Source organism: Camponotus vicinus, unplaced genomic scaffold (genome assembly GCF_025532165.1).
Source record: "Camponotus vicinus isolate PSW18456_S1 unplaced genomic scaffold, iyCamVici1.0 SCAF_13, whole genome shotgun sequence".
In the NCBI taxonomy this organism is placed as follows: Eukaryota; Metazoa; Arthropoda; class Insecta; order Hymenoptera; family Formicidae; genus Camponotus; species Camponotus vicinus.
Genome location: NW_028141949.1, coordinates 6,578,229 through 6,604,837, shown reverse-complemented (window position 1 = coordinate 6,604,837; position 26,609 = coordinate 6,578,229). Strand labels below are relative to the sequence as shown.

Below are 26,609 nucleotides of genomic sequence, written 5' to 3'. Positions count from 1 at the left end.
ATGAATGAATATACCCATCGTAGAATTCCGTATCTATTTTAATCGCGCTAATTCCAGAGATATCTGAGAGCGTTTCAGAGCTAAAACAATATTCTATGAACATTAAATTTCGAGTTAATTTTAACGATTGAATTTCAATTCTCATTTGAATCTAGTTACACATTTCAAACGAAAAGTTTGAAGAGACTACATTTTTTCTATTTTTTTTTAAATATCAAGTTAAAAATAAACCTTTATTTTTAAATAAAATTATCTGTAGCAAAAAAAGCCAACATTCAACATTTTTAGAATTTCAATTCGAAGTAGAAGCAGCTTGATTCGTCCAAGTCTGCTCACATAAGATCATTTTCTCAATTTTGCGATATGTCTTGGAGAAGAGAGTTTTTTCCTTACACCTTTGTCAAACAGAATCATGTTAAAGACAAAAAAAGAGATATATACCATTGTCTTGACTTTCCCTTGCACCAGTTTCACCTAACGATATTCTGTGAATTTCATTAAATTTCGAGTTAATTTTAATGATTGAATTTCAATTCTCTTTAAATCTAGTTACACATTTCAAACGAAAAGTTTGAAGAGAGTACATTTTTTTCTATTTTTTTTTAAACATCAAGTTAAAAATAAACCTTCATTTTTAAATAAAATTATGTGCGTAGCAAAAAAAGCCAACATTCAACATTTTTAGAATTCCAACTCGAAGTAGAAGCAGCTTGATTCGTCCAAGTCTGCTCACATAAGACCATTTTCTCAATTTTGCGATGTGTCTTGGAGGAGAGAGTTTTTTCCTTACACCTTTGTCAAACAGAATCTTGTTGAAGACAAAAAAGATATATATATATATATATACCATTGCCTCGACTTTCCCTTGCACCAGTTTCATCTAACGATATTCTGTGAATTTAATTAAATTTCGAGTTAATTTTAACGATTGAATTTCAATTCTCTTTAAATCTAGTTACACATTTCAAACGAAAAGTTTAAAGAGAGTACATTTTTTTTATTTTTTTTAAACATCAAGTTAAAAATAAACCTTCATTTTTAAATAAAATTATGTATGTAGCAAAAAAAGCCAACATTCAACATTTTTAGAATTCCAATTCGAAATAGAAGCAGCTTGATTCGTCCAAGTCTGCTCACATAAGACCATTTTCTCAATTTTGCGATGTGTCTTGGAGGAGAGAGTTTTTTCCTTACACCTTTGTCAAACAGAATCTTGTTAAAGACAAAAAAAGAGATATATTGTACCATTGCCTCGACTTTCCCTTGCACCAGTTTCATCTAACGATATATAGTGAAAGTTTGTATGACGTGACAGGAGAGTTATGTACGAGGGTTGACCGTGCAGAGGGTTAAAGATCGATTCGCGTCGTGCGGTGAGCAGCATCAGTATTTCGATTTAACGGGAGTAGAGAGGAGGCTGTTGCGAAGAATACGAATTACTCGTGGCAAAATAAATCGATGAGACTTTGTGAGACTTGGCGACACGTGACTCGCGTGTCAAGCAGGACCGTGTGCTCGAAAGCGAAGTTCAGGCCCGACCGAATATAGATCGAATGTTCGATCACTTCTGCTCCATTAGTCGATCAGTGTCACGCGTCGAGAACACGAGGAGATTACTTTTGCTACGATCATTTTACAGGCTGAATTCTCGATATGTGCTTTCTCTCTGATATGGATGGATCAAAAGCGAAATATTGTGCATAAAAGGAATAAGGAAAACGGGGCGAATGTTTCATCTTTCTAGCAAGATTAGGGGCGAACGAAATATATATTTCGCTCAGTCTTCTCAATCGTCTTTCTCTCTATTTATCTATCTATCTCTTTTATGCGAGACTTCTTACATTTTGCTATATAATAAATCTCTCATCAATTATGCACGCACTTCACATCGATAAACCGGTATTCTGCTAACCGGATAAACGTACATAAAATGCTGCTATCTTAATAGAATATCGGCGCTATAAGACGTCACTTTTTTAAGAGCAGTGGTAAATTAAATAGATAAATAAATCCAGGGAAGCGCGTACATCTCGCTCGCGAGAAACTTGCCAGAACTCTGGATAAATGGCAATTTATCTAACTGCCATTAGTTGAATATATCTAATGGATAGAGGCCCATAAACTTGATTCTCGTCGGCGGTTTCGCTCATAATTTCGTTTCCTTCGCGTCGCGCACGAAAGTAAAATTTATACGTGCATCGGTATGCCTTGTATGAGTCACGTATCCATTTTCAATCATCGATATATTCGAATACCGTACAAATTTCTCTGTTATTCTTCCTACGGACAATGCTCCGCGATCAATATTCACGACGATGACTTAGAAAGCGGACAGACGTGTAGCGCGAACGCGAAATACGCTGATGTATCATTAATCATCATCTATATGTCTCTAGTTCATGTTTCCTATTCTTAATCACTCCGTGCATTTCCAGCTTCGCGTTACGGGCTCTCGCGAAATCGACGTGCTCTGTTCTCATCGTGTGTCTGGACATTAATAACGCGAAGAATATTAATAAACATTTATTAATTACCATACGTGTAATATATTCTCTACGCAAACATTAATATCGGAAATATTAATAAACATTTATTGGTGTTATCGCGTTTAATTACGTCTGTATCGTATACATAAAATTATGAAAAAAGTCGCAGCAAATCTTTCGACTTATTTAATCCACGCGATAAAAGTTACATTTACCAATAATTTTAATCGAGTAGAGATTGCACGTTATAACTTTACCCGATGTAAAAAGAAGCAGGCGCACGATACGCCACAGTTGCTTATAAATATATGTTCGTACCAGTTGCCTTAGCAGTCCTGACTTTCATACGGAACAAATTAATAGTTGGTGTAAGCCGGCTGCTTGTTGCGGAGATGCTAACGTTGCTTGGTTATCGAACTTCTAGGCAAACAAGATATCGAGTTCGCAACAATTACCGTTCTTGCATGAAAGTCCTGTGATATCATACCGCTCCGCAACTCCCGACGCGGAATGATGTTTGACGTTTTCGAGCCGCGTGCGAATTATGTACTTCGACCTGGTGCGCGCAAACTTCTCCGATATTCCCGGCCGTATCTACCTGAAAATGGATGTAGAGAGAAATACGAATGTGAAATAAACATGAGGTCGCAACTCGGATTATATATTAACGCCGTTTTCGCCCTCCTATTCTCCCCGTAATTCCAAACTATCGTAAGTCCCTCTTACGATCTTATTGCTAAGCAAACATAGGTAGGTTCGAGAGAAATATTTTCGCTCGATTCCTGATTTTTTTTCAATCTCGATTTCGTCCTTTTAAGGTGTGGCACGTGCGATCGCGGATAGTCCGGCCAATGAAAATGGCACGTCGCGAGAGCATCGTAAAAGCCAACGTGCCGGTAAAAGCACACGCGGGCCGGTCGTTAGGAAAGCGACCGACCAAGCCAGCAGGCTGCGGGCACCGGCTTCGAAAGTGAGGCCTCGATCACGTCTCGTTCGACGCCGGTTCGCACGTAGACGCGCGCCCAAGCTTTGTTTTCGTCCTCTTTTATTTTCTTTTCTTTTTTCCCCCTCGCCCTCCCCCGCTCGATCTCTCGCTACGACGGACGACGCGAATCCCGGACACGTTTCCGAGGTGGGCGAATCCCCGAAGTCTCGCGGCCGAGCCCTGGCGAGATTCCCGATGTAATTGAAAGATGTCCCTCCTCCGCCGATTTTCTCCCGCCAAGATTTCCCGCGCGAAACGCGTTAGTCGTTTCGACGAAGCTATAGCTTTCCACAAACTAAGTGTTAGATGAAGAAACATAAATAATTATTTAAGAAAATTCTCTGAAATAAATGATCGAACATATAGCGAGTTTTATTTGAGATGCTGTTATAAAATCTATATCTCTAATATAGTGCTCCTAGTCGGCCTCGTTGAAATTTATTACGCGCTTAATCGAACCTGTACTATCTACGGCTTATTTGTTAGCTTCGATTTAAAAATCTCTTTGGTACCTCTCTCTCTCTCTTTTTTAGAATCACCTAATTGATTTTCGCGTGCTTCGAAAATAAGTTTCGACACGAAGCCATAATATACCGTGCAAAAATAGAGCGAGACACCGCGATGCGTGAGGGAGAGATGCACGAGATATATTTACAGGTAATTCTTCGGACGCTGAAGTAGCGGCTTCATCGTTGGAGAGAGAGGCCGCTTCTCCCTATAATTTAATTTCCCCTGTTCTCTCCCTCCCTCTCTTTCTCTTCCTCTCTCTCTCTCTCTCTCATGGGGACTCATCGATTTTCGCTACCGCGAAACGTAGTTAACGCCGAGCGAATCCCTAATCGCGATCGCGAATAGGAAAAGCCAATTTGAGCCGAGGGCGACGGAAGCCGCAGCTCCCTTGTCGATAAAGCGGCGAGATAAAACGCACCGCGACGAGAAATCCGCGGGGTGATCTTTTGCGAAATTACTTTACGATCAGCTGAGAGCGAGCGAATGCGTCTCGCGCCTCGTCCTCGAAAATTACAATCGCGCGTTTATCGGCGACGAACGGAAGAGCGAATCTCGCAGCCTCGACCGATTCGCGATGCACGATACGCGTGTCCCCCCCGGGGTATTCCCACGTTCCTAGTTCCGGCGCGCCTGAATTTCACAGGTAAACAGACTCTAAACCGTTGGCTGTGTGTTAAAAGGATTTACATTTCTTTTAGAAAGGCGCGACTGCGGGAATCGCTCGATGTGAAACGCGCCCACCAAAGGTTTTCGTCCGAAAAGTGCTACTTCTCGTTCAGCCGGATCTTTCCCTTGAAGTGGAGTCAGCTGCGCGCGGCGGAACTTCCGTAGATATAACCGAAAATATTATCTCGCGCGCCAATTGGGCTTCCGTCGCCGTCGCCTGTTTCCACGTTTAATTTCCGGTGCGGAGGTCCCCGCGTCAAGCAGAAAGCGCGACGAACCGTTCGCTTCGTTCCAACAAGCACCACGACCACTACCCCAGATGGGGTAGTCGAACGAGGAATAAAAAGAAGGGCGCGTCGAACGAGCAGAAAATTCGCGATTGGTTAACCTACTTCGCCGGAGAACGAATCCTGGAGATCCTCCTTGCGATTTTACGGCGAGACCACGATCGAACTTTCGATGGCGATATTGCGCGCTTCCGACTGGATTTCGGGCTTATTGTTAGACAGCTTCCAATCGTGCGGTCGCGGAAGTTAAGAAATTGCATTCCGATCGAATTTACAGAGACGTCGCAAAGAGGACGAAACAATGATCTCGAAATTTTTAAATATAATAGCAATATATTTCATTAGCTAATTGTTTACGAAGGTTAATTACCGATTGTACAGTTCGCGGCGAGAACACTCTCATCGCGGAATAATCGATTTTCCGGCTTATCGGGAAAATTGGAATTTTATCGAGTTTTATTCGTGAATTTTCACTCCACGGTTGCAGATCTCGATCCAGAGAGGGGGATGATGCACCTGTCGGGGGTTGCGGTGGCGGGTGCCTCGCGTCGTGGGACCGACGAGCAGCGAGTCTACCGCGTCGCTTCGCGACGGAAAAGGAGAGAACGACCGAGCAAACGTGTGAAAGGAAGAGAAAGAGAGAGAGAGATAGAGAGAGAGAGAGAGAGAAAGTGCGCGCGAGAGAGATACGTGGGGGCGAGAGAGAGGTCGCGATTGGTTAAGCCGCTCTCGGAAAAGCCCGCCTGGCTGCTCGACCGGCCGGCACTTTGCTCAGTTCTCTACTGCGCTCCGTCTGAAGCGGAGCTTTCGAGGTACCTTCTCGCTCTCCCTCTCACTCTCATCGCGATCCGCGTCGCGGGATCGACTCCTCGATCTTGGGATTCCTCGATCTCTACGAGAGCGCCAGTCGCGTCCGCCAGGGAATCGCGTGAAAAACAATCCTGATCCAGATTCCTCTTGGGAAGAGAATCGCGGGAGACGAGAGGGCTAAAAGGGTGAAGGAAAAGGACGACGATGTGCGAGAGGAAGCTGCTGTGAGTGCCCTAGGACAAGAAGATCTGAGCTAAGCCGAGAGCGAGATACCGAGAGCCGAGGGACTACCCTCGAGAAGCCGAGGTGTCCGGGAACGAGCGTGATTCAGGATAATCGCGGTGAGTACCTACGTTATTGCATTATTACACCCGCGATTGTTGAGCAAATAAAAATATTTCTGGAATCAAAATATTTCCTAATGTTTTATTTCGCGCGATTTTTGGGTCCCGCGAGAACGGTTCAATAATTACTTTTTAGCCTCGCGCAGTTGCCGATAATTGGATCTGATACTCCCATGTTACAATCAGCACTTGCATAAACTAATTTTCTGGTCCATGTATCCCGTAACTTTTTTAAATTTAATTTTTTTCATTACCTATTTTCGCGAACAAAACAATATCTTTTGGCAAACCTATTGTACAGAACACGATTCACGTAGAAAAAAAGTAATCGAATATACTAGATTTTTATTCTGGGATTTTGTATTTCCTCAATATTGAGATTTTTCTTTGGCATGAATTTTTGTCGTGAAAGGCGCTTTATCCAACATGCGGCTAGGTATTAATATACCTGTAATATAACTTGTAATCAAGTCCCTTAGATTTTTCTTTGAAATTAAAGAAAAAAAGCTGAAGTAGATTGCGTCACAAGTATAATACAAGGCGACCAAAGCAGGTAACGAAGCGCAGTCGGGGCTCGTTATAAACTTGCATGATGTTCTCTGTGTGCAGATAAGGGATGATAGGGGAAAATTAAGGAAACCCCTGCGCTTACTATTCTGTAGCTTTGTCGAGACTACGCTTCTAATTTAAGTGCACGACCGTGTTCTCTCGAGCATGAAGTATGAAGCTTAACGCTAAAGAGAATCCGACGTTTATTCCCGGCGTATCTTTCGGTGAAATTGCAGCTGAAAATATTATCTAGAGGATTACATACACAAATCTTAATTTTAATTTGCCAGGAACCTTTCACTTCCAGTCATTAATTACTCCAAAAGCGAAAATTTTAATCGTATCGATTAAGAAAAAAAATTATATACCGGAAAGCCACAATTATCGAATATATAGGACATCCCGTATCGAAAGAAGAATAACGTTAAAATATATACGAGACGTTACGACGCCTCTCGTCGCAAAATTAAAGACGCTATCCGTTTTAATAAGGCACAAGTACGTTCGACTAACAGGTTTCGCGCGAGCGAGATTCAAAGGAACCCTTACTCCCACTTAGCATATAGGTCACGACCTTTCGTATTCGCCACCTTTCATACGTTTCCTTCGCAGGAGCGCGTCGTCCCGCAAATAACGCTTTATTACGTCCTTTGTTGTCCTCAGAGGAGGATGTTCGATCCATTTCTTAATTCGGATTTTGCGCTATTCGCAGACCGCTCGCCGACGAAATCGATTCGTTCGTCGTCGTGAGAGGTGAAACTTTGGCAGTGGGCTCTTCGAGGTGTCCAAGTGTCGGTCTTATTAAGCAGAGATTTATCAAGCAAGTATTGCCACACGCGACGTTCATCAAGGATCCATGTGTGTGTGCGTGTATGTGAATGTTTACGCGACGTTGCTCTTAATGAGCTTGAAGATCGTTCAATTCGCTGCACGCGTGATAGGACGGCTTTTCCGTGACTCTGTCGATTTTCCAGAAAATCTTCCGGATGAAACGTTATTTCCCTCGTCGCCGGGAAAGCTTCGGGAAAATTGAGATCGCTGCTGAGTCAGTATTATCGCGCGGTTTTATATTAATCCCGTCATTTTGCCCGTCATTTCCCTCGCCGCAGGAAATATTTAACCAACGGCTGCATTATAATATTATTTGGAGCACGGTCCTTTTTATAGAGGGTCGGATATTGTAATATGAATTATGTGGAAAAGAGTCGAGCCTTGAAAGAGAAGTTTCCGTTCAAAGTTGGATTTTAACGAATAATTTTAGCTCAGAGATGGGCTTTAAAAACCGATATCCCTGCGCGTTTCTATTAAAAGACGTCATATTTTAAATCAAAATTTCTACGCAAACGATATATATTCCGTATCAACGTATCCCGTAAAGAATCTAATCGATAGGGCGATTTGGGCCATTTTGTTTCGTCTCCGGAGGAAAATTTTTCATCGATCGCGACGATTCGGTCAGTATAAGACGACATGGAATTCGGGAATGCAAAACGATATATAACCAACTGCGGAATCCTAGTTATCCTGTATTCAGACCGAAACATTAGCCGCGTTGCGTTTCTAGATTTGCGGTGCCATTCTCGCTCGTGCATCCTTAATCGGTTCGGTTTGCGGGTCTATTGATTTCTGGCGTTAACCGGCGATCCCGAATTCAGAACGCGAAATCGCCGCTTGATTGGCATTAATCACGGCCGTGAATGCATTCGCGTCGACAACAAGTTTCTCACTACCACTCGTTCGTATACATGTATACGGCGCATAATTGTGTTCACGGTGCAATTTGTTCTTGAAACTGCGGTACAACTCTCGTTAGGGTAGCGCGAAACTTGACGAAAGTGTAGCGCGTTTCTTAACATTAATTAAAATTTGCGATAGAGAGAAACTTTAACATATTCGGAATTATATATGCAAAACATGAAGAATTAAATTATCAACTCGACGTAAAGGAATTAAATATAAACGTGCGTTTTTGAGTGTAATATTCAGTAATTGTAAAGACAAATCGAAAGAACAATGCTGAAAAAGAGCCAAAATTTGCCTGTAAGGGGATTGTATGAAATCGGTATATCTTTATGTTTTTGAACCTGCTGAACTCGAAAATGAAGCTTAAAATTGTCCAAACACCGGGGAAAATTGTGAAAATGCAATTATATTTTTACAGAAAAGCCGCGTTTTGCAGCAAATGTTTTTTAATGAACAAATGGCAATTGTAAACAAAAATAGTCTTTTTTTTTTAAATAGTATACAGAATGTGTTATTTGAACGTAATCAATCTTCTAATGCAATAGCTCTTTTTTTATTTTTAATCTCTAATCTGGTATATTGTTTTTTTATTTTTTTTTTATTTTTTTTATTTTTTATTTATTTATTTATTTATTTATAATATACAAAAAAGATAAAAGAGATTTTTTTAGTACAAAATGTTTACGTATTCTTGAAAATGTGCGAGGAGCGCTCAGACATTGACTTACGTCTTACGATATAAATCACAAATCACAGTCAGTATCAGTATTAGTTTTTTTTAATTAAATTAAAATGAGTAATCACAACCTTCCTCTCTCTCCCTTCCTTCCTCTCTCTTTTTTCTCAAAAACATTAATAAAATAAGACATTTTTCGTTTACAATTGCCACTTGTTCATTAAAAAACATTTGCTGCAAAACGTGGCTTTTCTGTAAAAAAAAATTGCATTTTCACAATTTTCCCCGGTGTTTGGACAATTTTAAGCTTTATTTTCGAGTTCAGCAGGTTCAAAAACATAAAGATATACCGATTTCATACAATCCCCTTACAGGCAAATTTTGGCTCTTTTTCAGCATTGTTCTTTAGATTAAACCAAGAGAAAGAAGAGGTTACATCAAAAATATAAAAGAATAGAAAAAATTGCGAAATATTTAATTCAATCTCTGAAATAAACAAATAAAAAAACATTGAAATATTGGAAGAACGAGGTTAAAGTAATATCTTAAATTTTTTTTAAATATATAATAAATCTTTTCAAGGAGCTAAACATTGCATATTGTTGCATATTGTCTGTACTTGTCGAATTATTCGAAGAATTCTGCCTTAAGGGAATATTCTACCAGTAGTTTACGTTCAAGATCGACTAACCAGCGCTGCGGTAATGTCGGAAACTTTGCGTGGGCCAAGTTTTCGCCATAAGTACTCGCCCAATCTTGTCGACGTATATCTCGGATCCGCTACAAAAGCGTATTTTGTGCGCGCGGCATCTTTCTCGCGCTTGTTCCTCGTGTTAGATGTATCTCGCCACGAAAACGATCGTGTTACCAAACTCTACAGTTTGCTAAAATTCGAGGGTGGTGGGACCCTTTCACGGATCGTCGTCGTGCGCAACACGACGACGTAACTAGGTCGCGGGTTACCATTTTTCGACATCCGGAGCCGGAGCTGCAGGCACCCGCCATCCTTGTATCCAATCTGCCTGGCTTCTCGCGCGAATCCGAAATTGCATCTGTTTCATCGGCATTCAGGAGGAGCACCAAACTTCGGTCTCGCCCGGATGGCCTCGCGAAGGCATCGGGATTCGACCCACCGTTCCCCAGGAATCCGTTGGCCGTTATGCGGAGGATATGCAGTCGATCACGCGGAATATCAAAAGAGTTCTCTCCCGGCGAGGATTTTCAAGCTTTTACGATGCGACCGGCTGACGTTTATGCGGATATCCGGATATGCGGCACGTTAACAATCCACGCTATTCCTCGTAAAACCGACATTGATGTATTCGGCTAATAAAAGAGCAAAGTCAAGAATAGAGGAAGAGATATTATTGATTGGAAAATTAGATTTTCTTAGTAGTGATTTATTAAAGATTAATATTAATAAATGTCTATTGTGGAAAAAATTATTTTCGAATTTACCAAATTTCTTTAAATCTTTTATATCGAAGAATGAACAGAAAGAATATATTTCGAGGCTTCTCTAGTAAATTTGCCAAACAGAAAGATAGAAAGGTTCGAATTTTTAACGAGATTATAACTTGAAATTTTTATAACTGCAAATGGGATTAATTAAATATTCGCGCAGTTTCGTGACGATATATGATATATATTGGCATATTCGCTTCATCAAACTTTTCTATCTGTTGGTTAAATGAGAAGGCAAGGCAATCTAATGCCGTTGTGTCGTGAAATATTTCATAAGCGTTCTCGAAAATTTCATACGAGCGCGATATCGTTTATTCGACCGCGAAATTGCTCCTCAACTTTCGTCACTTTCCTTCAAAGAGCAGGATTGATCATCCGATGCATATTGCGCGTTTTATTAGTCGGCTGTCTGGCGAATTTGAAATGTATTGCTCGCTCAAGAGACCTCAGAGAGAGGCCAACTTGTGAATTTTAATTAAAATCCATGCGCGATAAAGGATGATAAAGCGTAGCTCGCGTAACGCGAGCGTAAAAAACAGCCGAAAGCACAACATTATTATTGACAATGCAACATTTCTGCAATCACGAGTTTAATTAAGCTTTGATAAGCTATGTGCAATGAATTTTTCGTTATTATTACGCTACGATAGACTGGGACTCAGAAGCACTTGTCGGAGCACAAGTAAATTTAATGTTTACATTTTCGCGAGCCATATCATTTTATATTCACGCGTTTACGTCATATAAACGTGATTTTTTAAATTTATATTCTAATTATATTCCATGTCGCGCAATTTCTGAAATTATCTCTGTGTTACTCGCTCTTATTTTGATTCTTTCCGAGATATATTCAAAGCTGACTTTTTAAAAAATGCTATAAAATCGTATAATTATTATATCTTGTATTTAAAAAAATAATACATATATTATCGATATTTCCCGATTCCAAGCTGCATCTCTCTCAAATGTATCAAAAGTTATCGAAGTGTATTCAAATTCGTCGCTACTCGAGTGCGTGTAATGTATCTTTATCAACACACATGTGATATACGAATATTATATAGGAATATTCCGCGTATATACGTATGCGATCAAAAGCCGTTCTCGATTTGATGTACGGTGTCCCATAAGATACATGTATCTCCCTTTACAACCAGGAAGCGGACACGATCCTTTTACATCCGGCGATATTCATAAATCTAACAAGGTGACTGTGCAAGAGAAGGAGGGAGAGAATGCTTGGTCCGTCGTTGTTCTCGTGTCTCTTTACGCGCGACCTGTCCTCGCATTTATTATCATTTTCCGGCTGGTGATAACTCGCGGGTGTCGAGATCCTCGATATGGATTCGCGGTGTCGTCATCATCCTCGTGACGAGCGAACGGCGAATCCCGTGAAGGGTAATACGAGCGGAATTGGAATATCTCGCGATGTTATCAGGGATCTCCCCGAGACTCGATATGAAAATGGCAGAGAAGCTTCTTCGCGATGGGAGTTTTCGGAATTATTATCGGATATACAGGGTGTCCCGAAACTAACGCTTGATATTTTAAAGGCATATTCTCTGGCCAATTTAAAAACGATTTTTCCTCAGCGAAAATGTCGCGGCACTAATAGTTTTCGAGTTATAAACGATTGAAAATAAAGGGTTTTTCGCAAACTAAGGCTTATGGGAATAAAATATTGATAAAGTCACATTCTTTAGTTAATTTTAGGTAGAGTTTACTTTAATAGAATTTTAATTTAAGGCTTAGTTAGAAAGATACATGATGACAAAAATTGGGAATATGCAAAAAATAATGATCTCCCTCGACATTTTCGCTGAGGAAAAATCGTTTTTAAATTGGCCAGAGAATCTGCCTTTAAAATATCAAGCGTTAGTTTCGGGACACCCTGTATATCGGAGTGTTTTTTCGATTGTGTAGAAGCTGCGAGCAAACTATCGCGCATTTTACATCTGTCACAGTGCTTTTCTTTTTGCACATTTATGTATCGCGTGCCAATCATCTATTTGCTTTGTATTTGCACTCGGTTTAATCGATTTTCTTATCGTTTTGCATAAAACGTTTGTACGAATAATATGACGAGAGAAAAAGAGAGAGAGAGATAAATCTTTTATTTTAATTGTTGTTTTTGAAAATATTGGGAGATACACGCAATTAATTCAGTATACATATATAATTTATAAAGTCATTTTTATATATATAAAAGATACAAACTGTTTATTTACGACGATATTGTAAATATCCGAAATATTAGCTTTTTTCTTCATTTATTCGTCGTAATTACAATTAGTAAATTACTAGTTAATTATCTCTATGCATGTCAATACAGATATTTGAGTCAATATTCCGCTCCTAAACTTAATTCCGTCAGGATATTGACGTAGAATTTGCTCTTTTGACATTTAAGTCCCTTAAAGCTAAAAATACGAAAGTAATATGTCTACTCGTAGCATCTTTATATTTTGAGTCTATTAGACTTAAGATTCTCATTCGCAATCTGATGAAATTAAATCGCTCAAGCGATATTTTAAGAAACGACAATTACATTCGCCCTGAGTTAATATAAATCGATGGAGTTAATTCACGTATTTCTTCATTCGCGAAGCAATTGCCACCGAGCTTCTTCTCCGTAATTAATTATTCTACAATGGATATTACTTCCATTGTGTATTGTTGCGTTGAAAGTAAGCTTTCCAGTATCTTTCGGAAGATGATTAATGAACAAGGAAACGACGTCACTTTTATTTTATTCGAACGAATCAGGAGCCAGTCCGCAGATGTTCCCGTTTTATTCGAAGACGCAATTTCGTTCAATCGACTTGGCAAATCGAAGCCGAGAAATTTATAGGGAGAACGAAGCCAAATTATTCGCTGTATTTACATTCGTGAGCGAAAATGAACGCGATCGCTTGATGTCCGCAGCCACATTTTCCCCAAGAACAAGAAAGATACACGATTACATTCGATTCAAAAATGACAGACAATTTATTTTTCTATTATTTTGCAGCGTCAGCCGCAGACTCGCGATTTTATCGCCGTTATTACTTGCAAGACGGTTTCGTCTTTACGAAGAATCCCTCATTTCGGACGCGATGAGATTGTTCAACGCGCTAAAACTCCTCGAGACTTTATGGACGGGACTTTGGAGCGGAGCTCAATTTTTCATTTAGAAGCCAAGCGTGGCGCCGCGCATTTTCTTCTTCTTTCGATTTTTCTTTCCTCCCCTTGTTAAACGCGACCGCGTTTGTTGCGCGAATATAATTTCGCGAAAGCTCCCGCGGATTGTTCGACGGGTTCGTTCCATCTTTCGTTTCCCTCTTTAACGAGCAAGAGCTTTTCAGAGCCGCGAGCAAAGTCGCTACCGAGAGACAATAGAGCGAGTCGCGTGAGAATAGCCAGTTCGTCGGAGAATATAAATGTTGTTGGAAGCTCGGATTATAAACGGGAATTACTTTCTTTTATAATACTTTATTCTGTGAAGGCGCACATTACTTGCGCATGAGTTCGCTTACGTTGCGCTTTATTGCTTTGCAAGGTATCGACAAATGAATGCATTTTATATGAGAGGTAGCCAACGTCTGTCTGTCAAAATCGTGAGAAATGGGAATCTAAAGTTCTCTCTAGAAAAGAATACACATGATAAATTGATACATGTCTCACATCGTGTCAGGTATTTAGAATTTAAGGATAGAAAAATAAATCGCGCTTAACAAAAATTTTCATACTTCAATTACAAATAAAGAGAAATAAAGTCTCACGCAATTCTGTCGCTAATGTCAGATATATATCGGTCATCTTGGCGAGATAAACCGGCTTCCGCAATATCGCGAAATGTTCGCTAGACGAGGAATTATAGCGAGGTTCGACGGTCGCGCTGAAAATTTCATCCAGCACCAGTTGGAGTGACCTATTTCACAGCGGCATGAAACTGCTCCGGATCGGGGGTAAAAAGTGTCTTATTGCGGGGGAGGAGGGAGGGTTTAACCGCAGGGCGCGCGGACAAAACAAGTTTAACTTTCAGCTACTATGGTTGAATTCGAGTGACGTAAGTGCTCTAACACGACGCCGGTGCAATAAAACTGCCATTATATTTTATTACTCGCGCGGCTGGGAAACGCAACTCCGACCCTCTTTTCCATTTTTTAGCGTCGCAATGGATAAGGGAATAGTCAGCCGGTGTTGCAAACGGCAAAGCGCTGTCGCAAATTTTTCTAGCTATTTTACAATCGAGGAACCCCAGGCTTACGCATTTGCCTGTATCATGATGGAGGATTAAACAGAATGGCAAACTGCGGAGAATTTAGTGCCCTACGAGAGAACGCGAGTATTTTGTCAAAGCTTTTTTCGCAAAGTGACGTAACGTACCAATTACGTTGATAAACTTTCCAAACTCGGGGGACGCGTTTTTTTTTCGAAAACTAGTAATTTTATAAAATATGATAGATCGAAATCGAATGAATGTCAGATCTCTTAAGTTACGAGAGAAATAATATATAGCTCCACGTGTAACAAATATTATTATATTCTACAGTTAGCAGAAATTTTGAATCACGTTGGAGCGAAATCTCTCGAGAAGCCGATAGAATTCTTCCTACCATCTCGATTTGGAAATTCGAGTAATACGTCTCATCATCGAGAGAATACGTCATCATCCGTTCCGTTCGCTATTTGCCGATCCAATTAGCGTACCTCGCAAACGAATGTATAGTTCTAATCATTACCCAGGGATGATATCGATCACTCGAGAGATCTTTCGAGAATAGTGATATCGCGGGTCAAGAGGCCGTCAGATCGATTTTCGGGCCGGAGCCGGAGTCGAGCATGTCGACAAAAATAAGAGGACGCGCGAATGTTCTTGCATTATTTATGGCAGGACTTCGAGTCCCTGGAGAAACTTCCGAGCCGGAGAGAAATTTCTCGACTCGAGAATATCTCGGTCTGCTTTATTTACGCATGTCGATCGAGAGATCGATGATTGGGAGATTGCTGTAAATTTTCGACAATTATTAAATTTTCGTTATGCATCGGTTCTCTCTTATTTTGTTTAAAAATTTTATTATAACGAATGGAACACAGGTTGAAACGGGATGTTTGCCATAATAAAATTTGATTACGTCTCCAGGTACTGTTGATATAACGAAATTTCAATACTACAAACTCAATTTGCAATTTCGACGTAGTTTGTTGAGAGAGAGATTGCATTTATATATTCTATACTTTACTCTATACGTTGCGGCTTAACTTTGGTTTTAAATTACGGAACGTAAAAAATTATTCATTTCCTTACCGCAATTTTCTCCTTTACATTCGACACGATTTATATCCCACATATTAATATACAGTTTCAATTAACGTCCAGTGGCTATGGCAATGGATACGGAAAATTATTTAGCCGCAATTTTCGTGCGTAGACGTGGAACAATTATTAAGTGGCAAGGAGAATTGAGTTTTCCCGGAACTTAATATCTCAATTTTCGGTTAATGCGCCTCCTCAATTTTCGCGACAGGACAGGATGAGAGAAGCGCGGTATTACGCGGCTTCTTCATTACAGACTATCGATCCCGCACTCGTTAAGGTGACATTAGATTACCGTTAAGTGTCTAGCCACTTAATTATTTCGCGAGCTTCCCATCGTGTTGCGAGTAGAGGCAATATTTGTTAACTATCGTTCATCCGCGGACAACATTCCGGGCTAAGTATAGCGATTAAATGTAATGAGTCTCGCGAATACGATGGATGAAAAACAAGGGAATTAAATTGATGTTGATGGACTAATTAAAAATTACGTCGCACGTGGAATCGCGTAGATTGAAGTAAAATTCGAAAATTGCACTAGTTATTTTTACCACAAAGTTAGTGTAAAATAAAATACAAATATAGATTGTATATGTTTATCGCTCGTGAAAATATTTTTTATTTTTAATTTTTTAATTTTTAATTTTTAATTTAATTTTTTTTAATATTTTAAATTTTAATTTTTTAATTTATGATCATCTGTGCTATATGAATTCCAACCTGAGCCTGTTATCTTTAACGTCAGTTTCTTACGCATTCGATTAACTAGAGCGAAGTCTGCATCATATTGATCATCAATCTCAGATTACGTACGTTTATGCGGTATCTTTTAAGCCACATGGCATTCAGTATACAACGATTATCTGTCACGAAAGAAGTAAGTAGGTAATAGATTCTAACGGGTCTGAATGTCGCGAACGGTTCGTAAAAGTACCCAGGTGTCTATCTGTACCGTGGTTAAGCATCGATAAATGCGTCCAAACAAGACACTTGTCGTCACGAGGTGTTGTACATTTAAATTTTGACGGATCTTTGAATTTCTTCTTTCTCGTTTTTCCTTCTACTTTTTCAATCAAATTATTTTCACGCGATCGTGAAATAAAAGAGCTGAAATAAAAGGCAATCGTGGCATGAAGACTTGAGTCATATTCGTAATAACATGTCGGAATTCAATATTCTGAGAAGTATTTTTATAAAAAAGATAAAATCATTTTTATAAAAAGTAATAAATATAGTTAATTTTTTTATATAAATTTATTTATTTGATTTCAATATAAATAATTTTTTGAAAATTTAATTAAATTTAAATAATTTAATTATATATATTAGTTTATTTAATATTTAAAATAATTATTTTAATGAGAATTAATTATGGGAAATCATTTTAATTATTAATAAAGATTAGTGCCAGCAATTGCGGTTAAACTAAAAATTAAAGATAAATTTTCTAATTAATAAAATATATGATAATAGTAATAATAATAATATATGTATAGATAAGCATCTGGAGAAATAGCAATTTTGCGTTGATATGAACGGAAAGGCGATTAATATTTCGAAATCCATAATTTTCTCGGCATAAATCGAAAAATCAGACGTCGACCATTTTTACGCGCGCTGTTTGCGAGAAATAACATTTGATGCCGCTTGCGTAAATATGCGTAACGTTATGCAACTGGAATACGTGTACATATGTACGTGCACTCGTATGCCGGCACGCGAAACGAATTCTGCATTAATCCGTCTGTCCACGGACGGTCGCACGAATAACGATGCGATTCGACGAGGACCGAAACAATGAGCCCGATTGTGCGGGAATAGTATGCGAAATTAACGAAGACATGTGTCACGCACGTCCGAAATTTAAACCCCGTACCGGGAATAATATCGGACGAACGTTACCGATAATAATTCACATTGATCGTCCGCTCATAGGACGATGCGTAACGGATTTCTCTGTCAGATTGAATTAATGCGTTAAAGGCAGTCAGTTGACAGAGGGTTTATAGCGAAATAATTTTAATCCCCTACACGCGCGTGGATGATTTGCTATATCGTTTGCGACATATCGAGATTAGCGATACCGAGTTTCATAGAATTCGGTAATTATTACTAATACACTCCAATGCAACGGTTTTAGTGGAATAATTGTCCCAGGTGACGTTAAGACTTTAAATAATGAGTCATGCTTTTAGCGGGCTTTACGCAGGCTTTTAAGCTTTTTCTTCGCACGAAATGCAAAATTCAAAATTGCTGTGTATCTCGGGATTAATAATGTCAAAATTATTGGGCGAGACATTTTCAGGTAGAGAGATTTTTTTATTTTTCCAATTTAGTAGATTGAGAATTTAGTAGATTGCAAAAATAGTACAACATGGTATTACATATCAAATGTTGCAACAGGATAGTACACATGTCTAATTGCCTAATAAATATATATATTGTATATATTATTGTATATATATTGTATATATATATATATATATATATATATATATATATAATATATAATATATATCTTCTCTCTCTCTCTCTCTCTCTCTTAAAAATTTATGCTGTTTTATGTGTTATTATTAGATGTATTAATTTGACATTTATTACAATTTTATGTGTCTACTATTTTCTCCGATATCAGGATAAAATATAAACAGGGACAATAAAATAAATTACGGATAAATGTCTATAACATCTATAAATTTTATACTCGCTAATTAGAGAGAAATTTACTGTGTGATATATTAATTATCAATGATAATTAATAACGATTCCCTCTATACATTGCCGCTTTTGCCGGACAGAGCAAAGATCAATAATTAAAAAGCAATTTACCGTTTATACATCATCATTATTATGTAGATTATATTTTCAATTTACATTTTCGTATTGATATGATTCTCGCATAACTTTCGCTGCATAATCGCGCACTTCGCGTGCCATTGCAATTCCAATTTTATAGAAATACCAACGTTTCATTGGATAACGAAATTCCAGTTTAAAAGTATGACGCCGCGTGTTGCAATTAGAGAGCAACTCGAACGAATAACTTAATTAGCGGTCCTAGGACGATTCCCGAATTTACCAAAAAAATAAAGCAGGAACCGTCGACGAAATTGGCGCGTGGAATTTATTTCAAGGCGACGCGTCGATGCCGCTCACGGGAGCCCATAACTTTTCATTCCTTCAATCAGACGACGGACCACCTAGAAAAGAACCGGAGAAATCCTCGTCGCTGGAAGGAGCGAGAACATGTAAATCTTGACCCCTATTCGCGCGGGACACGAGTCCAACAGAAGCATGGGTAATCGTGGCGAATTACATGAGTTGTTATTCTATGATATTTCGGAGTAATAATCGAAATCGAGATATCTTTCTCCCCATTATTTGCTTATTAATAGCGAATTATTTACAATAATTTGACTTGCAACGATAAATATTCAATCAGCTGCATAGAATCTGTGATAAACGAATGGTTGAAGCGTGATTTTCCAATTCCTTCTCGTATAATTTATAACGGATTTTAAACACGCGATTAGCAGAAAATGCTCCATTATAAATCGCGACGGTCGGCAGTTTCTTTTTCTTTCATTTCACCAATTTATCGCATCGCACACGTTCGCCATTTATTTCGGAAAGTGCCGTTGAAAGCGACAGAGAACGTATCGGTTCCTTTTTTAATCTTGTTAGATACTCGCCGATGAAATTGCGTTAAAATCTCGAGCTTGTAAATACCACTGGTCTCCCGCATAACGATTTACTCGCGCGTTTTTTTTGGAGTTCGTTTATTCTATTTTTATATTGATTTTCAAAGATTAAATTTGCTTTTCGCGTGCTATTTGTACGACTTTAAATAAACCGTTAAAAAAATTCGACCGATACGCTTGCATACTTAATAAACAATCGAGAGTCTTCTGTGTGTGAGACTCTCTCAAGATAATAAATATTTATTTAGGATTTTGCATGCTCTATATATTGGTTGACTTTTTTTCACCATTTTTTCAATTTTTTATATAATATTATTTGCTTCGTATTTAAAGAGGAATTGGATAGAGATCAGGTACATCAAAAGTTAATCTAATATATTTCGAGATTTATGAATATAATATTGCGGAAAGTGCTCTTTTATCTTTGTAAAATATATAATGAATTAATTTATGAGTTAAAGTAAAGATTTGTCCTGTGGAATTAAAATTTTATTTTCACTTTTACAGTCACTATAACAAATTTTTGTGATGTAATCACTATAAAAAAGTTAGTTTGATCTAACATATTACACACACTTACTATTTTGAGAATTAAATTATATTATTCTTTTTAAATAAATTATAAATTATATTATTATTTAATTATATTAATTTTTAATTAAATTATATTATTCTTTTTAATTCATAAATTAATTTTTAATTTTATATTTTAAAAGACTAAAAGTGTGCTTTACGTAATTAAATTTATGAATCTCGAAATATATTAGATTTATTAACTTTTGACGTAGCTGATCCATCCAATTCCTCTTTAAACCGTCAATATATATATATGCGCGATGATAGAATAATTAAATGTGTTTTCTATTATCGCGACTATTCATAAAATTTATTGCGTAATTCTTCATTTTATTTTTATATTGTTTTTGTCGTGTATTTTTTCAGTAATAAAATGAAACAAAAAATTCAGTTTTACTCCAAAATTCGATTGTTCTCGTGTTGAAATATATCGATGCGATTTAAATAAAGCCTAGCTAAATCGAGTGATTCGGCAAACTAGACCGGATGGTATTTTTCTAAAACGATCGTTGCAATGTATTGTAGGAACCATCGTATCCCGTTTAGTTTCGCCAGTCTATGATTGGTTAGTTTCAAATGCATATCGTGGTCAAATGCTATTGTACTCGTCGTGAATTTTACACAATACACATACACATACATGTCTATTTATATAATATTTTCATTTTCTGAAATGTATCTCGAGATATTCAACCGTTAAATTCTGAATTTCCCAATATCAATATTCTCTACCGCAAGATTCGTTTATTCGAAAAAAAAAGAAAAAAAAACCGAATAATCATTCTGAAAAAATAATATGAGATTGTATATTCCAAGCTTTCTCGTTAAACGAGATACGCGATCGTGTCACGGTTCCCTTCGATTTTGCATCGTGTCTCTCTCTTTCTTGCATCAGCCATCGTCCAATCACGACCGCGTCGCGTCGGCCTCTCCGAAGAATCGATCTCGCCGGTCTCGGACGATCGTGGTCCACGTCGCGGCCGATGTTCCACCGATGCGGGGACCCAGCTCGTCGAGGACCGACAACATTTTCTCGCTTTCGCGAACTTTTGTTGCTCGCGCCGGCCCCTTCGTGAAGGATTCGTGGGACAGTGGATCGGTACGGTTTCGCATGAGCGCGTATCCCGTAAGTCGAGGGGCTCAGGCACGATAAAAATTTCATCGCACGCAAAGAGAGAGAGAAAGAGAGAGAAAGAGGGAAGAGAAAGGGGGAGGCGAGGTGGGCCCAGCGGCCTGCATACGTGATATGCCTTCGTAGTTAATATAGGCCGGTTGCATTTCGCGGCGGTGCGTGGCTCGTGACGCATTTTTGCGTCGGGGCGATGCGTATAAAAGAAAAGGTACTTATATAGAGAATAGACAAGCTTATAGGTTCGGCCGGAATCGGAGAGCGAAAGTAGAACGTCCGATAAGAGTCTAGTTTTTGTAACCGATTCTTCGAAAATTACGATAAGATGCTTGACATCAGGCGAAATATGCATTCTTGTGTTAATTCTGCGTCTATTTTTATATGAATTGAATCCCCAAGTATTTTGCACGTAATCTTGTTGAGCGATTAAATTGCGCATTCAAGGATATAAATGAAGCGCGTACGTTTATATGAAGGCGAATAAAATTGCACGCTCTTCTTCTGCTTCTGGTAGTTGCGGCATATCGCATCTCTCTCTCTCATCTTTTCCTCGTTAAAACCGAGAAACTTCTATTTAAAACGTGCGCTGCAAATTAAACGCCAGGAAATGATTTCGCGCAAATGATTTCGAGCGAAAATCTCTGATGTTAATAACTACTGCGCACTAATAAGAGAAGATTTTCTGCGAGGGAACGTAAAAGCGAGTGGATGAAGAAATCAAGAGAGCGTTTTCGTTACGAAACGAGCGAAATTAGTAGTAGCGGCTAAGGCTCGTTTTTAAACGATTCCGCCGCGACTCGATTAATTAACGGCGCGAGATGTCTGCGTTTCATCCCCGCGGGGAAACATATCGCGAAAAATTAGCGCTAAAAGCTCGCGTGGGAAGAGGATAGGAGCAAATAGGGCGGAGGGGAAGAAGGGTACCGACGTTACTTTATACATGGTAAGCGGGTCAGGCGTTAAGCGCGGCTCGCGGAATGTGGCGAGGGAATTAAAGGCGAATCCTGTTATATCCTCCCGCAAGTAAATGACCACTTTTCGCCCGTAAGTAGTTGCCCGATTATCCGCGGAGTCATTAAATTTGCAGCGGCTCGGTAGAGGAGCGGGCGACTCTCTCGTTTGAATCCAACGTTAGAGAGGATCGCACTACGGGATAAAAGTAAACGAGACAGGGAAGAGGGGTGGAGTAAACAGGAAACGAGGTAAAAAATACTGGACTACTTGCGTACTAAGGGCGGGGATAGAATAGAATCGCGGCCAAAAGAAAAAAGGGGAAATGCAAAAGATTTCCGGGTTAGATTTGCCTTCGGCTAATTGTTACGAATTGTTGCGAATGTAAAAATTTAAGCAGATATATACTTCACGAGACAAATAACAATAATATTTTAATCGCTCGATACGCGATTCGAGCTTCGCGAATAATTTTCATATCGAAATGCACACGTTATGCATTATTAAAGATATTATGAAATGTGTATATTTTCCATGCAGAATATATGCTAACGAGTGATACGGTCGGCAAATAACGCGGCAGCATCAAATATATATACGTCCGTAGGAAAACGCAAATATCTGCACGCGACAAAAAAATAATGCAAACATTTGTGACAGATAGGTGGTATCGCGGAATATTGCAACCCCGACTGACATTTCTCTGTAATGTTACGACATAGTATGCAGTAGTATTACATCAGTATTTTACCGATGCATTAATGCATGGAAAATCCCCTGTCAGATTTCCACATGTCTAGCCGTACGTGTCAGGCATTTCACGCGATTAACAAAGTGTGACATAAAATGTCGCGAATATTTCGAATGTTGGAGAACCGATAGCGGCCATCGAGCGCGCGCGTGCGAGAGAAAATCGAGGACTCTTCTTCTCATGGGTTTTATTAATACGCGAAATAATTTTGGGATTGCATCTCTCTCTCTCTTTTTCCCTCCTGCAAATGCGCTCTTAATCGCAGATTCCGCGAATGCCTCCCCTCGAGAAAAGTCCTTCCGGTATCAATTCGTTGGTCGAGATTATTCGTCGGCGTCGAGTCGGAAACCGAGTCGCGGGTCGAGAATCGGAGATCGATACGCGCGAGGGAAAACCACTTTCGTTTCATTCACGGACGGAGATTTCGTCAGCCGGAAATTCGTGGCGTGCCTCGACCGTGGCCGCCTCTCGATCGGCTCGCATTAATTCTCATCGACGTAGATTTGGTCGCCGTGTTGTACACGCTTGACCTTATACGCGCTTATACGTGTGCGTGCGTAAGCGTGCACACGCACATGGAGGCCGGCGGCGAGTTCGGTGCGCGTGACACACACTTTCGACGCTGTGTGGTCCACATGAGAGAGAGATAAAGTGAAACCGTGGGGCCACGCTGTCTCGGGGCCCGCCTCGATTCCCCCCCTTCCTCCCCTTCCTCCGCCCGAACCGGAGTCGTTTACACGCGAACTTATCTACCCAGTTCCAAATTCGATCCTGGCACGTTCGCCAAGGGGAATAGGACTCATAAATCCTAACCGTAACTTGTTATCGCAGTCTGTTTCAACTCCTCGATCGCAAATCATTCGCCCAATGAATCTGGAACTGCGCACAAATTACACGAGGAATTTATCCCGTTCTTTCAACGTTGTTCCTTCAAAGACTCAATGGATGAAATGGGTACACACCCTACTCTTTCGATTATATTTATATAAAGTGTCTCGAGATGTTCTTTTAACAGCAGATTCTCTGGCCAATTTGGAGACGATTTCTCCTTAACGAAAATATCGAGATGTCAATAGCTTCAGAATGAGATTGAAAGAGAACAGCTTTTCGCAAACTTTGTTAAGTTAAACAATTAAAAAGTTTTTTCAAGATTTAATTATAAATATATATGATGGTAAAAATTGAAAAAAAATAATACTTTTTCTCAATAATTTGCGTTAAAATTGGCCACACAGAAAAAAAGGACATTCTTGTTCTGAAAATATTTAGTTTGAACATGGAAATCTTGAAATGAGATTATATTGCGTTAATTAAAGAAAAATATAACTGCTTGAATAATTGTTTACTTGAATGAAGCCATTTTATATAGTTCAATCAAGAAAAATATATTTTTATGATTTAAGATTTAATTTTCTTGAATGGAAAAGAAACAATGTTAGATAGAAAATAACATTTTTAAATCAAAGATTATAATTTTCTTAAAGTAGAATGAAATAATCATATATTCTTGAAATGACAATTACAATATTAAAATAAGACTATAATATTGTTGAAATTTAAAATTATTAAATTCTTCTAAGAAGATTATAAATTGTTGCGTATATACGAAACAATGAACGCGTTAGTTTAAGTATATAAGTTTTAATTTGACACTTATTTTTTTTCTGTACAGAGTATCTATTTAAAGGATATCCGATGATCTTGGGAAACAGATCTGATGGAATAAACTCTACATTAAAATTATTATTCAAGAATAAAAGACACAGTGCGTACGTAAAATACGCTAAATAACGCAAAATCTATGCCAATAATAATGATAAAGTTCACTCTCCACCCATCGAAAATCTCTTCTCATCTCGAGTGTAGAAGCAAATAGGATCGTCCTACCGCACGCTTTCTCATGGTTCTCATAGTTTCCACTCCGAGTGTGCCTCCTCGGCACATTATTTTCCAACCCCGCAAGGGAGCTATTATGTAAAACGCTTCGCATATACGGGCGCCATAAAGCCGAGTGGCCTTAATTCAGAAACGTCGTGCATAATTAAAGCTCTCTTCCCACTGGTTTCGCCCGGTGCATTAAGCCGACCCCCGCGGCTCCCCTGTAGCTCGACTTTCCTTCCCGAACCGCATTCGATCGTAAATCATTCTTCCTCCGCGGGGATTTTCGTCGGAAACCATCACTTACGTCCGTTCGACTTTCGGAGGATCGAACGGAAACCGCGCCGGGACCCATCGAGAAAAGCCACGATACATGTATGTTCTCTCTCTCTCTTTCTCTCCCTTTCAATCTCTTCCTCTCGCTTGTTCCCTTACCACGGGATCGATATTTATCGACATAATTAGCGTAGGAATTATCGCGAAAATTACCGTCAAATTCCGTCGCGAAATTTACATTCGATGGTTCGTCGAGAGACTCATTTTTTCGCGTTTAAATGCCAATTACCGAGCTTATTCCTGTAGAATGCAATGAATTTATACTATCACATTCCCCCCGCAATTGCGCACATTTTGTCCGTGATTCGCCTTGAATTAGTTTCCGCTTATTTCTCTCTTTTCACTCTCAAACTAAATTGCATTCGTGTTTCCGGGCTGGCGAATTTTTATTAATAGATACGAGATTTCTTACCTCAAATACCATGCGCTCTCGAATCGTCCACATTGTGCGATTAACATGACCTGCGTATTCGATAAAACGACGTGAGTACATTAATCTTCTTAAATAAATCAGTATGGTATATTTCACGGAAATTAAAATCTCTTATTCCTGAAGTATCTCTCGCTAAGGAAAATCCCGACGATAGGAAAAAGTTGGAGCAAGAATACCGACAACATCGAGAATCAAGGATTTATCCTCCGATAAATTAGATAAAACATTATCGGACAAACGGACGAATATCTTCTAAAAATCTGAGGAATTAAAGAAAACCGATTCTTCTCAAGCGCACGTATTCACAGCCAATCGGAAAAGTTCACACGCATTATTAAAATAATTTAAGAGACTTAAAGCCGAGAATTAACTTTTTAGTCTTATAAAAACGCATTCGTGTGCGAGCGTTTCTCTTGTTACTCTTCAAGGATATTATCGTCCGTCCAACAATTTCTTTCACTCGCTTGTCTGTCCGAGGAGAGAACGAGTGCTCGATCTTTTTATGAGGGTAATTTTTTCCCTCTAAAGATGGGAGAGAAGACAGAAGGAACGATTCTTCACTTAGTACAGTTGGTGATTTCGTCTCTCGTTTTCTCCTAGATCGTCCGTAAAAAGCGCATTAGAAAGGAAATGGCTTCGATTGAACACAAAGTGGAGAGTACATTTCGGCTTCCTCCGGATGAATATCTCGAGGGTTGCGACCGTGAGACAGACTCGTGACTCTCGGACCGACCGACATCCTTGTGTCTCGGCGTCGCTGACTCAATCCCAAAAGTCGAGAATTATCCTCTCCCTCTCTTTCTCTTTCTCCGTATGACGTACGATCTTATTCAAGCTCGAAAGCAAAACACGTCGTGGGCCCGGCGGAAACATGAAGACGTACATTCGCATTCGTTTCGGCCGAGCGAGAGACGAGAGGCGAGAAGTGTGTGCGTAACCCCTTAAGGGAATTAGTCACGGTCGCGTTCGACCGGGCCGGTCCTCGTAAGGCGAGAAACTACCTGAACGCGGATCTCGCGAGAGTCTGGTCGTCGC

At 39.2% G+C, this 26,609-nt stretch overlaps 1 protein-coding gene across 2 annotated transcripts in view; it reads left to right on the top strand.

Moving 5' to 3' along the window:
- The first annotated feature begins 4,540 nt into the window (after positions 1–4,540).
- The window catches only part of LOC145963921 (uncharacterized), a 45,015-nt gene continuing 22,946 nt past the window's right edge, over positions 4,541–26,609 (top strand). Inside the window, exons 1-2 of one of the 2 annotated variants that reach the window (XM_083086275.1) lie at positions 4,541–4,808; positions 5,422–6,085. The gene's annotated coding sequence lies outside the window, so the exon portion shown is untranslated. Of the gene's footprint in view, positions 6,086–26,609 lie in introns of both variants that reach the window. The other variant, XM_083086274.1, reaches the window with a different exon arrangement.